The sequence below is a fragment of the Grammomys surdaster genome, unplaced genomic scaffold (assembly GCF_004785775.1).
Source record: "Grammomys surdaster isolate TR1022 unplaced genomic scaffold, NIH_TR_1.0 123818, whole genome shotgun sequence".
Lineage (NCBI taxonomy): Eukaryota > Metazoa > Chordata > Mammalia > Rodentia > Muridae > Grammomys > Grammomys surdaster.
The window spans coordinates 81,086-92,663 of NW_021618973.1; the positions used below are offsets into that span (position 1 = coordinate 81,086).

At 37.4% G+C, this 11,578-nt stretch overlaps 1 pseudogene; it reads left to right on the plus strand.

Moving 5' to 3' along the window:
• Positions 1-4,854: 4,854 nt before the first annotated feature.
• On the plus strand, positions 4,855-5,426 carry LOC114636386 (annotated as a pseudogene).
• The last annotated feature ends 6,152 nt before the right edge of the window (positions 5,427-11,578 follow it).

Here is an 11,578-nt window from a genome sequence, read left to right on the forward strand (position 1 = left end):
GGTATTGGGTGGAGCCTCTCAGACGACAGTTATCCTAGGCTCCTGTCTGTAAATCCAGGACACAAATACAAACATAGCCTGAGGCTAGAAGATACCTTCTATCTTCTTCTAGTGAAGGAGGAAGTTAGGTCAGCAACATGTCACTACTGATTCTCTGAGGACATGCCCTTCTTCCCAAATCGCCAGGGGTTGCTACTCTTTTTATTTATGTCTGTCTCAAACAGGACACCTGTGTATCTAGCCCAGCATTGCATATATAGCAGATGTGCAGATTGATCTTCATGCAGGTATCCCAACATGTAGAGCAGCTGCTTACCCTGATTCTGTTGCCTGCCTGTGGATCCTGTTCCCCTAACTGAGCTGCCATGTTTGACCTCAGTGGAAGAGGATGTGCCTAAAAGGATGTGGAGTATCTTGAGGTGCTAAGATGGCTTGGTATACAGAAAACAACACCCCCCCACCCTTCTTAGAAGTGAAGGGGAGGAGTAGGAGGAGAGGATTTATGGAGGCCACTGATAGGAGCATGTAAACTGATCTGGATGTAAAGTGAATAAACATGTAAGTCAATGAAAAAATGTAAAAAAAAATACAGGAAGGAATTAAACAGATGGCTCAAGGTTTAAGAACACTGGCTTTCCTTACAGATTATACAGGTTTGACTCCGAACACCTACAAAGCAACACACAAATGCATATAACTCCAGGGCATGGGATCCTACAACATCCCCTCGCCATGGAAAGTACAAGACATGCAGGTATTTAAAGATATTTATGAACCAGAACACCAATATAATTAAAATTAAAGAAATAATTTAATAAAATAATATAAAATAACAAAATTATTCTTGAATCAAAGACAATGTAAGAGTACCAAAATTAAATAAGGAAGTGATAAGCATATGAGTGAGTCACAAGCATTCTTTCAAGATTAAAAGAAAATAAGTCAACATTTTTAACTAGGTATATAAAAAAAATAATGAAACAAATGTCAATATTTGAATAGAGTAACAGACAATATTTCAAAAAAACCATTTTTGATTCATAACAAAACACTAAACAAATTAGGTAAAGAAATATTTTGATACCAAAATGTAACTTGGGATTAAAGGGCTTAATTTTCCTTTACAGTTGATAGTCCTACCTAAAGGGAAATTATGGCCGAATCTCATGAAAGGAACCTGGAAGCAGACACTGGATCATAGGTCAGGGAAAATAATGTATCTTGATAACAGCTGGAAATTACTTTTTAAAATACAATTCACAATGAATTTTCCAGGGTATCAATTTCTCAAAGTTAAGTTAGTCCTACCATGTAAGCCATCAATGAAGAAAGTTCCCTAAAGATATGGACATAAGGCAATCTGATGTACAATAAATCTCAATTGATACCTAGTTTTTCAAAGTATGTCTATGTTACATCTAATTGACAAAAACTAACCTGAGCATTACTTTAGTATGAGAACCATAGGTTTTATGAATGATTAGGCAATGCTTGTAAATTACAATTAAAATAAAAAGCGTTGACATAAAGTATATTTTTTTTCAATTGAAACAAAATAGTAGGTTAACCTGAATGAGTTACTATAAATGTAAAGTCAGTTTTGTCCATGGGTCAATTATGAGAAATAGAGAGTGCAAAAGATTTTGAAACTCAACCTGTACAAATAAAAAGGCTCTGTGTGCTGGCATGATCTCAAAGAGAAGAATGGAGGCCACAGGACCATTACTTTTTTGACATTCTCTAGACAACAGGACATAGTTTGCTTAATGAAAATATGCATATGGTGGAGATGTACCATAGATACGGACATTAAAGTAAGGGTTCTTGGTGTGTGGGTACCATGGTATTTAGTGTACAGTAAAATATAATGGAATGGTTTATATTTGTAACTGGAAATTTTGTTGAGAGATATGTACTCTCCTGTGTTGATTTAGCATTAGGTTTTATCATACAGGGCCATAGAAACAGTTTTTCTTTCTTTCCCTTAATCTAATCCTTTGTCTCTCTGTGTAGTTACCATTTGAGATGGCAACTCCACTATATTGTATTTGGTAGTGCACTATATGATGGAATTCTGGTACACAAGTTATAACAAAAGACATTGTCACAGTGAACTGCCACAGTCCACCAAATATTAGAAAGTTCAGTATCACATGGTTTCTCTGAACACTTTTAAAGAAAAAGCGACTTTACAATTAACAGAAGCAATTTATGTCAGGAAAAACCCTTTTATCTATACAAAAGGGTGACTTCTCTTCCCAGTCACTGGCATAGAAGATTCACATAAGATGGAAGTATGTTAACATATGTAGAGTCAAGGCATACAGAACAGAATCAAGGACTTTCAATTTCTCTTATTCTATAATTCTATTAACATTCAAAACCCGAACTAAGGAGTAGGCTTATACCAATTACTTTATTTTTCATGAGTTTTAAACTAATTAACCACCATAAATGTGTAGACTCATCATCATATATACAAACCATAAAGTGTTTTTTATATTAATATTTTGTCACAATATAACTTATGTATTAATTTTTCAGTTTATATGATAATGAAAATAACTATTCAATATTATCATATGAAGTTCTAACCATATGAATTTTTAAACGAGTATTTTTGCGTGTAAAGATGCTGCACATATGATTACAGGCTTGTGGAGGACAAAAATCATCATGAGGCCTCTTCTTGAATCCGGCCCCACCATAGTTTTGTGACTGGCACTGAACCCAGAGATCAGCAGCTTGTCTGGGAACACCATCACATATGGTTTAATTGTTTGTTTGCTTGATTGATTGATTGTATGTTTGCTTTCTATGCAGAAGCTAGGAATTCCAAAAAGGTTATTCATCAACTGCATTTTAATATAAATGAGAAAGAAATGCTATGAAATATGATATCATAATTTTTAACACTTAAGTTCTTATATAATTATTCACATGTACTAATTATTGTTTTTTAATTTTTAGTAATCATTTCATTTGTTTACATTTTAAATGATATCCCCCTTCTAGGTCATCCCTCCACAAACCTCCCATCCCACATTTGCCCTCTCTCCCCTCCTTTTTGTCTCTATGAGGGTGCTTCCACACCCACCCACTCCCTTCCCACTGCTCCAGCATCTGCTATGCTGGGACATCAAATCTACTGTAGATATTGTTTAAAAATACAATAAAATTATATTTTGTCAATTCATATTCAACTGTGTGAATTGATTTTTCTATCTCCTTATCCAACATTCCATACACGGTCATCTTCTGTGTAAGTCTTATGACGTGATGATGCAGTATTTCTCTAGAAATTCCACATGATTTCTCGGACCTGAATACCAGATTCTATCCGAGGAGATCTCTGGAGGGGAAAGGGCAAGATCAGGGAAGGAAAATTGCCTCTACTACCTCTGCTGCTGCCTCTGCTGCTGCCTCTGCTGCTGCCTCTGCTGCTATTGCTCTGCTACTGCCATTGTTGCTGCTGCTGTTGCTCCAGGACACCCACCTGCACTGGCTACGCTGAGCAAGTCAGGCTGACTAGCCAGCGAGAGTAGTGCAGGAAGCTTCTGATGCCTAAAGTTTCAGAAGAACAGTTCTCTGGAAGTATTATAGCTCTTATGACAAATACTCTCAGACAACAGACTAGTTCTTACATACCTTTATCCCTCCTGGATAGAACCTTAGATACAGTTTTGGGGTGGGTTGGGGGTCTGACAGTAGGTGCTTCCTATTGGCTTGGTCTGAGATGTTAGAGATGCCACATATATATGTGGAAGGGCTTGGGGCATTGTTCCAACATGAATGATGGCCACAAATCTTTCTAGGAAGGTTTGCAGCTATATGACAGAGGCCTGGGGCCTGGATGGATCTCAATGAAAAGAGCCAGATCATGGTTCTAAATAATTTATTGTCATGGAAGAAAATAGATGTGTAAAATCATACCCCATTTCTCTGAGTGGGCCTGAAATTAAGTATCTTTTGCAAGGAGGAATGTCTTTGAAGAGAAACTTATTGGCAATACTCTCTGGATCTCTAGGTACTTTTGAGCCTACATGACTGAGGTCAGGTCTCTTTTCCTATTGTCTTCGTCTGAGACTTTAAGGTTGCCTCATCTATATGTGGAAGGGCTTGGTGCATTGCCCTTATCTGATTGATGGCCATAAATCTATATGGGGCTGTGGCTACATGACAGGAGCCTGGTGCCGGGAGCAGGAGAAGATCCTACTGTCCCTTCAGGGTCTCCAGGGCTTCAAGCCTTTAGCACGACCTTACCAGGCTTCCTCTCATGTTCCATCACCCAGCACTGCAGGTAACTGCTTTTCTAAGGTATAATAACCATGCTTCATATTATCATATTAGGTATGGTCACTGTAAAAAGATGAGCACCCTCACAGAAGCAGGGGAAGAGGGGATGAAATAGAGGGGTCCGGAAGGGAAACCAGTAAAGGGGATAACATTTGAAATGTAAATATATAAAATATCCAATAAATAAAAAAGAAAGTTGATATTTTTAAGCAAACACATCTGTGATTAAATAAGGATATTCACATTAAGTCTGATATTTGGCTAATGTACTGTAAGTACTAACAAAGAAACACAAGTAGATGTGGAATAAAATGTTTTATATCACTATTTATTGCTCCTTTAAAATTATGAAGGCTCAGGTATTACATGGGACAGTATAATGAAACATGATTTATGAAAGTATTCTCAATTAACAAAATCATATTTTAGTTACCCTGTGTTTAGAACTATGACAGCCAGCATTTCCATTAGCAGCAGGAATCTAGCTGTTGGCTGTCAATCGACCAGGCCATTATGGAAGTGAATCTGGAGAGAATCTGAGCCATCTGAGCCACCGTCATGACTGTGGGCAAGAGCAGCAAGACAATGCAGCACATTAACTAGAGGATGAGTTGCATCCTGCAAGATGGCTGGATCTCATCGGACTTTGTAATTATGATGAGTTCAGGAAGATCATGCTAAAAAGCTCCAAATAAGCAGAAAGAGAAGAGAGTCCTCATTTTGCTATTGCTTCATGGGGAGAACCTGGTCTCCATGACAGTAGAAAGACCTCCTTCTAAAAATATTGGCAGTGCCCCAGTGTCACTTTCTGTAGCTGCTAGGCAGCCAGGCTGCTGGCAGAGGAATCCCAGCTGGTGTTCACATGTCCCTGCCTTCTGTAGGACTTGCTGGGATAGTCTAAATGTGTTGGAGGGTCTCCGCAGAAGGCGATGATCCCACAAGGAAGAGTCACTGTTGCAGCTGCTACAGCTGCAGCCATAGCCAGTATTGCAGGAGCCTCAACTCAGTATTTACCTGGTCATGGGTGTCTTCCTCCACCTAGCCGAGGGGTGCTTCCTCCAGGTATGATGAGCCCACCTCTGAGCAAGAGACCTCCCATGGGTCCCCCAATAGGCATTCCTCCTGTCTGAAGATCTACAATGAGCCGACCCTTCCTGGGATGAAACCTCCTGCTCCAGGAATTTAGGTTTGGTTTGATCTTCACACAGCAGTATGTCAGTAGCTTCACAGAGGTGTGGATCCTATCCCCCAAGGCCAAGTTACCACAGACCTCTTCATTTATTATGCTGTGAATGGAGTTTCACTGGATTGACTGGCTTCAGTTTCAGGGCCACATCCCTGGGAAATGTGACCTCCAAGACTCATCCTGGTCCTCCTCAGCTCTTTATCTTTCTTGAAAGGCTGTATGTAGTCGTTTTCCCCCTCCTGTGGCCTATGAAGCTGGTCTATAATTAACTAAGAGATTGTTTTTCTAAAAAAAAAAAACTATTAGTATCATAATCAGACTGATATTAACATTATTTTATTGATAGGGAGACTTTAGTTTTAGAACAGTGTCAACAATTTCTCCTCTCTACCTCTCCCAACTTCCTCAGAAAAACTACACAGACGACAACCTCCCTGGGCTGCTCTACAGTGTAAAGCTCCCATGAGTAGAAAATGCTTTAGTGTGAGAATTGATGGTTAATTGAGTTACTTGTGCTTTTTTCAGTTTTCTCTCTTGCATCACAATTCACCATATGTTCTCACACTAAAGAATTTCTCACTCATAGGTACCACCTGAAGGGAGACTTGGAGATTATAAAATTACATAGGACACAGGAGTCCTTCAAACAATAAATAATATATGCAACTGAAAACGGCTCTGTGATTGCAAAGAGTAACACAGAAAAAAAAAACAATTTAATTTTATAAACGCACAGGATGTACTACACAGAAGTGATTTTTGAAAACATAAGGCTAATGAGATACTGGCCAGTCAACGGATATTCATTGTCAAATAGTGACAAGGAAATTTGGTGAGTAAATTTATTTCAGTGAGAATACAAAACAGTAGTCTGAAAGCACTGAGAGATGACTGACTTTCCAATACTCATGTACCTTGCTGGAGTTCATAGAATAGTACAGGCAGGCAGGGAAGAGAAAATATAAGAACATTTGTTTGCAAAAGCAAAATGACAGTTAAACCTTACTGCAAAACTCAGATCTTACTGCAATCTTGATATGCCAAGTGCAATTGATATCATTAGGAGGCCTGCTCTTTTCTGAAGGAAATGGACCAGCAGTGCAGAATGGGGTTGAGGGGTACAGAGCAAAGGCTGTGGCTGGGAGGTGAGAAGAACAAATAAACAAAAGAAGAAAAAAAAGTTGAACCTCTGAAACCCTGAAAGGCAGCATGTCCCCAAGAAGATGGAAAGAACAGCATGTAAATGGTCTCTCTCAGAAATGGATTTCAAACTGCATCACATTCCTTGCCTTTGATGCAGGACTACAGGACTGAGACAAAGATGGCAGATATTAAAGGAAAAGCAGTGGCTTCAGAAGCAGATTCACATTTCCTACACAGAAAGTAGGAGCCTGGGACTAAAGCAGGAATGTGGGGAATCCCAGAAAAATCTCTGCCTATGCTGTTCAATGGCTCTGTCTCCTGCATGGTTGAGGAGCAGGCCTCCTATCCTTTTGCAGCTTATGAGCAGGCTTTGGCTAGATCAGGTACCAGTTGGTACCTGGAATCTAGCCAGGAGCCTGACTGATAAAAACCCTGGCTGCAGAGATTTTTATTACCTCTGGTTGCCTCTGATTGGAGGAGTGTGTACATTCAAATAGAGAATGGACTGAGAGCCAATCAGGAGAGAGATCTCAAACCTAGGCATGAAAGGCAAAAGCCTGCAAGCCTGAGGTAACCTTGGAGATCTCCACAAGAGCTGCTGATTCATTTATCTCTCCACCCCCACCCCCTGCCTTTGTGTAGCAGCAGAAGCAGAGAAAATGAAAGAGAAAAGCAGGAAAAAAATAAAATTTAACCCTGAATACTGGCTCTAATTAACAATCTACAAAACCTGCCAGTTGTACTTATGTATCTGGATGCCTGGGAATGGATGCTGGCTATCTAGATGAAAACCTCCATTTCTGTCTGCATTGTGAGTCTAGGATGCTATGTGCAGCTTTCTGCTGACTCTTTGTGATCTGCTTGTGTCAGTTTCCCCAATTGCTATTATCATATGCTTGAATTATAACAGTACATGATGTATTTTTGTCTATTAGAATGTCCTACCAAAAGCTGCTTTGATTTGAAAAGGAAACCTTGCCTTTAAGTCCTACTTAAAACGTATCCAATTAGGGTATTTTCACAATGTCATCATGATAAATAAATAATGTAATAGGTATTTATTTTAGAAAAATTATAAAATAAATGGATATTCTCAACAATTCAGTGTTAAGTGTTTTTTATGTGTGGTTGCACATGTGTCTGCAGGCAAGTGGCAATCACTTCTCAGGGGTAATCGATATTTTTAACATTTTTACTCAGTATTAATATATGAAATAATGTATTTGAAAAAGTACTTTCTTCCTTTAATAACAATTGAATTAATTTAAGACATCTGTGTGTGCATGGATATGAGATCATCTTCTGCCTGGATTTCCTCTCAAGGCAAGCATCCCTGAGGAAATCTGACTATCTTCCATCAGCTCAGTAAATGCAAATAGCCAGTCTGATGGGGGTTGGGCTTCATATGTACTGCCTCTAGCCATAGTGCAATTTAGACTGACAGGATATAGTCTAAGAATTATGCATACAATCACAGATGATGGCTACTCACGAATATTATGCTTAAATATCAATCAACTAATTATCCAGTGCATTAGCATTTGCTGATTTGAGAGAGTGTTTTTCCAAAAAATGGAATTTGCCAAATAGTTTCACCTAACTAACCAGTAAAACACTAAGATGTTCCTGTCACCACTCCTTCTCAATACCCTGGGAGTGTATGCTAATACCTGTATGACCGCTTTTCAATATGTGTATTCTAGAAACAAACCCTAGAAGCTCCTATTTTCTCACATATGTCTCTGACTGCACCATCTAACTAGCTGTGCATATTATTACCTTAAAAGCAAAAATTTTTTAAAAAAAGAATTCATGAATATAGCTCAAGGACCACAATAATGTTCCCTTTTAGGTAAACATCTATTATTCTTCTCTAATTCTGACTATGTCCTGTATTCTTCCAGTTTCACCTTTTGATTTGTGAACCCTGAACTGAGATCTTAGGATCTGGGCAAGTGTCTGTAAAGTTCCACTTTGATTCCCCACACATCATGAACAGTATATAGGACTCCCCCATATTTTTCATTTCAGACTTTACTTATTGTACTTTACAGTAAATTTCATTTAAGAATTTATTATACTATGAAGCCCTTAAAAACAGTCCCTATGTCATTCAGACTGCTTGCTCTTTATTTACTCTTCACAACCATGCTGTGTTAATGTATACACTGCAGCTAAAATTGCTACAATATTTCAAAGTAAACTGCCTGACCTTATCACCTTTTTGAAGTGTTATAATTTGCTAAATCTTACCCATAGAAGGTTACTAGTGTCTTGGTGCTCAAAGACACATCTGAAATTTTAGGTATATCTTTGTTCAGCAATGCAACCCTTTGTTATATTAAATAAGAAATTTTATGCCTAGTACAATAAACATGTCCTACTACACATGGCTGGTAGTATCAGGGATACTTAACACATCTTTCAGCTGCTAATTTTACTGAAACAGTATGATTTCTAAGTGTGATTTAAATATCTGTCCTTATACCTGTAAACACTATTAGCTATCACCTTCAGGGAAACCTTCATTTTGCATCACACAATGACCATTACAGAATTCCTCAGCTGTATAAACTTCAAAGAACCACTGACAGTGATGTGTCTGACCCAAACAATGATAACACAATTATTACAAGACTGTGAAAACACTGCCTAAATGAGGAGAACAGATTATAAGATCCAGAGGAAAGGATGCCTGCTGTGAGGAAAGTGTCTTCTATGTAGATTAAGAAAGCTACACATATTAAATCTCAAAAACACGCATGCCTACAAAAGATAAACTGAATGGCACTACAAGTCATAATTCCCACAAACATGAAAACGTTTCATATCACCCACTTAGCTGAAAGGCCACAAATCCTGGATGCTTAGACGGAGATTATTTTCTCCAGGGACATATCACATGATCATATGTATGGTGTTCAGAATACAATATATAGATCAAGGAGTAGTTATGCAAATAATTTTTTTATGAAATAAGCAATTGTAATTTATAGAATATAATAATCATTTTGATAATGTAGAAGACACTGAATGGACAGTGGTAGGGGATGGAATGGTAGAAATATTGCAAACACAATACTCATGTAGGAAACACAAATAAATCATAGAAGTTTATCCACATATATGCACATATTTGTATGGAATTGGAGTGAAATCACCCCATATTTGGATAGATATTACTCCCACAAGTATATATCTTAATATATGAAATGAAATCACTGGTCACACTAATGAGTTTTTGACTGACTGGACATAGGAGCCTTATAATCTACTATACAAATATCATGTACCATTTCCAAAATAATAATTAAATCTTTACATCACGATTTTAAAGCCTAATTACTGAAGATACTACTTGTTTATGTTATTGAAAATGTGAAATATATCTAGTGCTCAATTAGTAGCTTCAAGGTTATTGACTGCATTTTATAAGGCTGAACGTATGCTATATGCTACTAGAGGAGAAAAGAAATCATCGATATCACATTCACACATACCTTGTAACAGATACTATTGAGAAGTATTAATGATACCTTGTTGCTATTCTGACATAAACATTATTGGAGTAATCAATTGCTTTGCTTTGTTTTAAGAACAACTTTATGATATAGAAAACATATCTCAGAATGCCAAGAACCTGAGTCTAAATATGTCATAGGCCTAGGCCAAAAACTATTTTTTTCTATTTCTGGTAAAAGAATATAGAAATGAAATGAGTCCTGATGATATACATTCACCGTGCTCACCAAGTCTCACAGATCTGTGCAGAAAAGAATTCTGAGAGAGAGAGAGAGAGAGAGAGAGAGAGAGAGAGAGAGAGAGAGAGGGAGGGAGGGAGGGAGGGAGGGAGGGAGGGAGGGAGGGAGGGAGGGAGAGAGAGAGAGAGAGAGAGAAATAAAAAGATAAAAACAGAGAACTCAAAGACAGAAATAATTAACTGTCAGACATAGGAAGTCACTGAGACTGTGGCAGCCCGTGCATGGTCTGAACAATCTCAAATCAGACAAAAATACCAGCATGGGAAGGGAAAGTACACAAAACAAAGGACCCTTACCCAAGAAGGTATTTGCAATTGATATCTGTGAGGAAGAAAACAAATCAGGTTTGTTTGTTGGTTTTTCTGATTTGTTTTGTTTTTAAATGTCAGCAGTTATACTGTTATATCAATCACGCTTCTGAGCAGCTCTCATGTACAGGGACAACAAAATTGATCTCTTCTAGTTTCATTTTTCTCCTGTGGGTTTTTGCTTCTTTTTTTTTATATTACTGCTTCATTTTTTGATGTTGAAATGGTTTATTCTTTATTTTTTCTTCCTTTCTTATTTCCTTTCTTTTTCCTTTCTTTCTTTTCTTCATTTTTAATTATTGTTTTGGGGGAGACACAGACAGACATAGGAAAGAGGGACCTTGTATGTGAAGAGGGATGCATAAAGTTGTGTTGGAAAGGAGGTAGGGAGTATCTGAGAGAAGTTTGATAATGAGAAAGAATGTGATCAAATATTATTTGAAAATATTATCTGAAAATACATTAATTAGTTAACTAATGCAGCCCAAACACTTACTACATAGTGAGATTTTTTACGATGATGATGAAATTTTATCTAAATATACAGGTTTAAAATATGCATATTTCAATTAACAAACTACATTAAAACACAGAATGATAAAATCTACATAATCATCTTAAACTACAAAACAAAAGTCTTTGAGAATCCTTAGCTATCTTCATGATTAGAGGAAAAACATTCAACTAGATATTATCTGAAGGGGAAATAGCACATTAGCTGGTCTTAAATACCTCAGTATATTTGTAATTGTAAAAGTATTCAATGACGACAACTGATGACACCTCTATTGGACATTGTTATAGAAGGCTTCCTGAGGCAATTTATTTTGGAAAGTAAATACTTGGAATTTTAATTTTTTCAATAATCAATGCTTAAAGCAAAG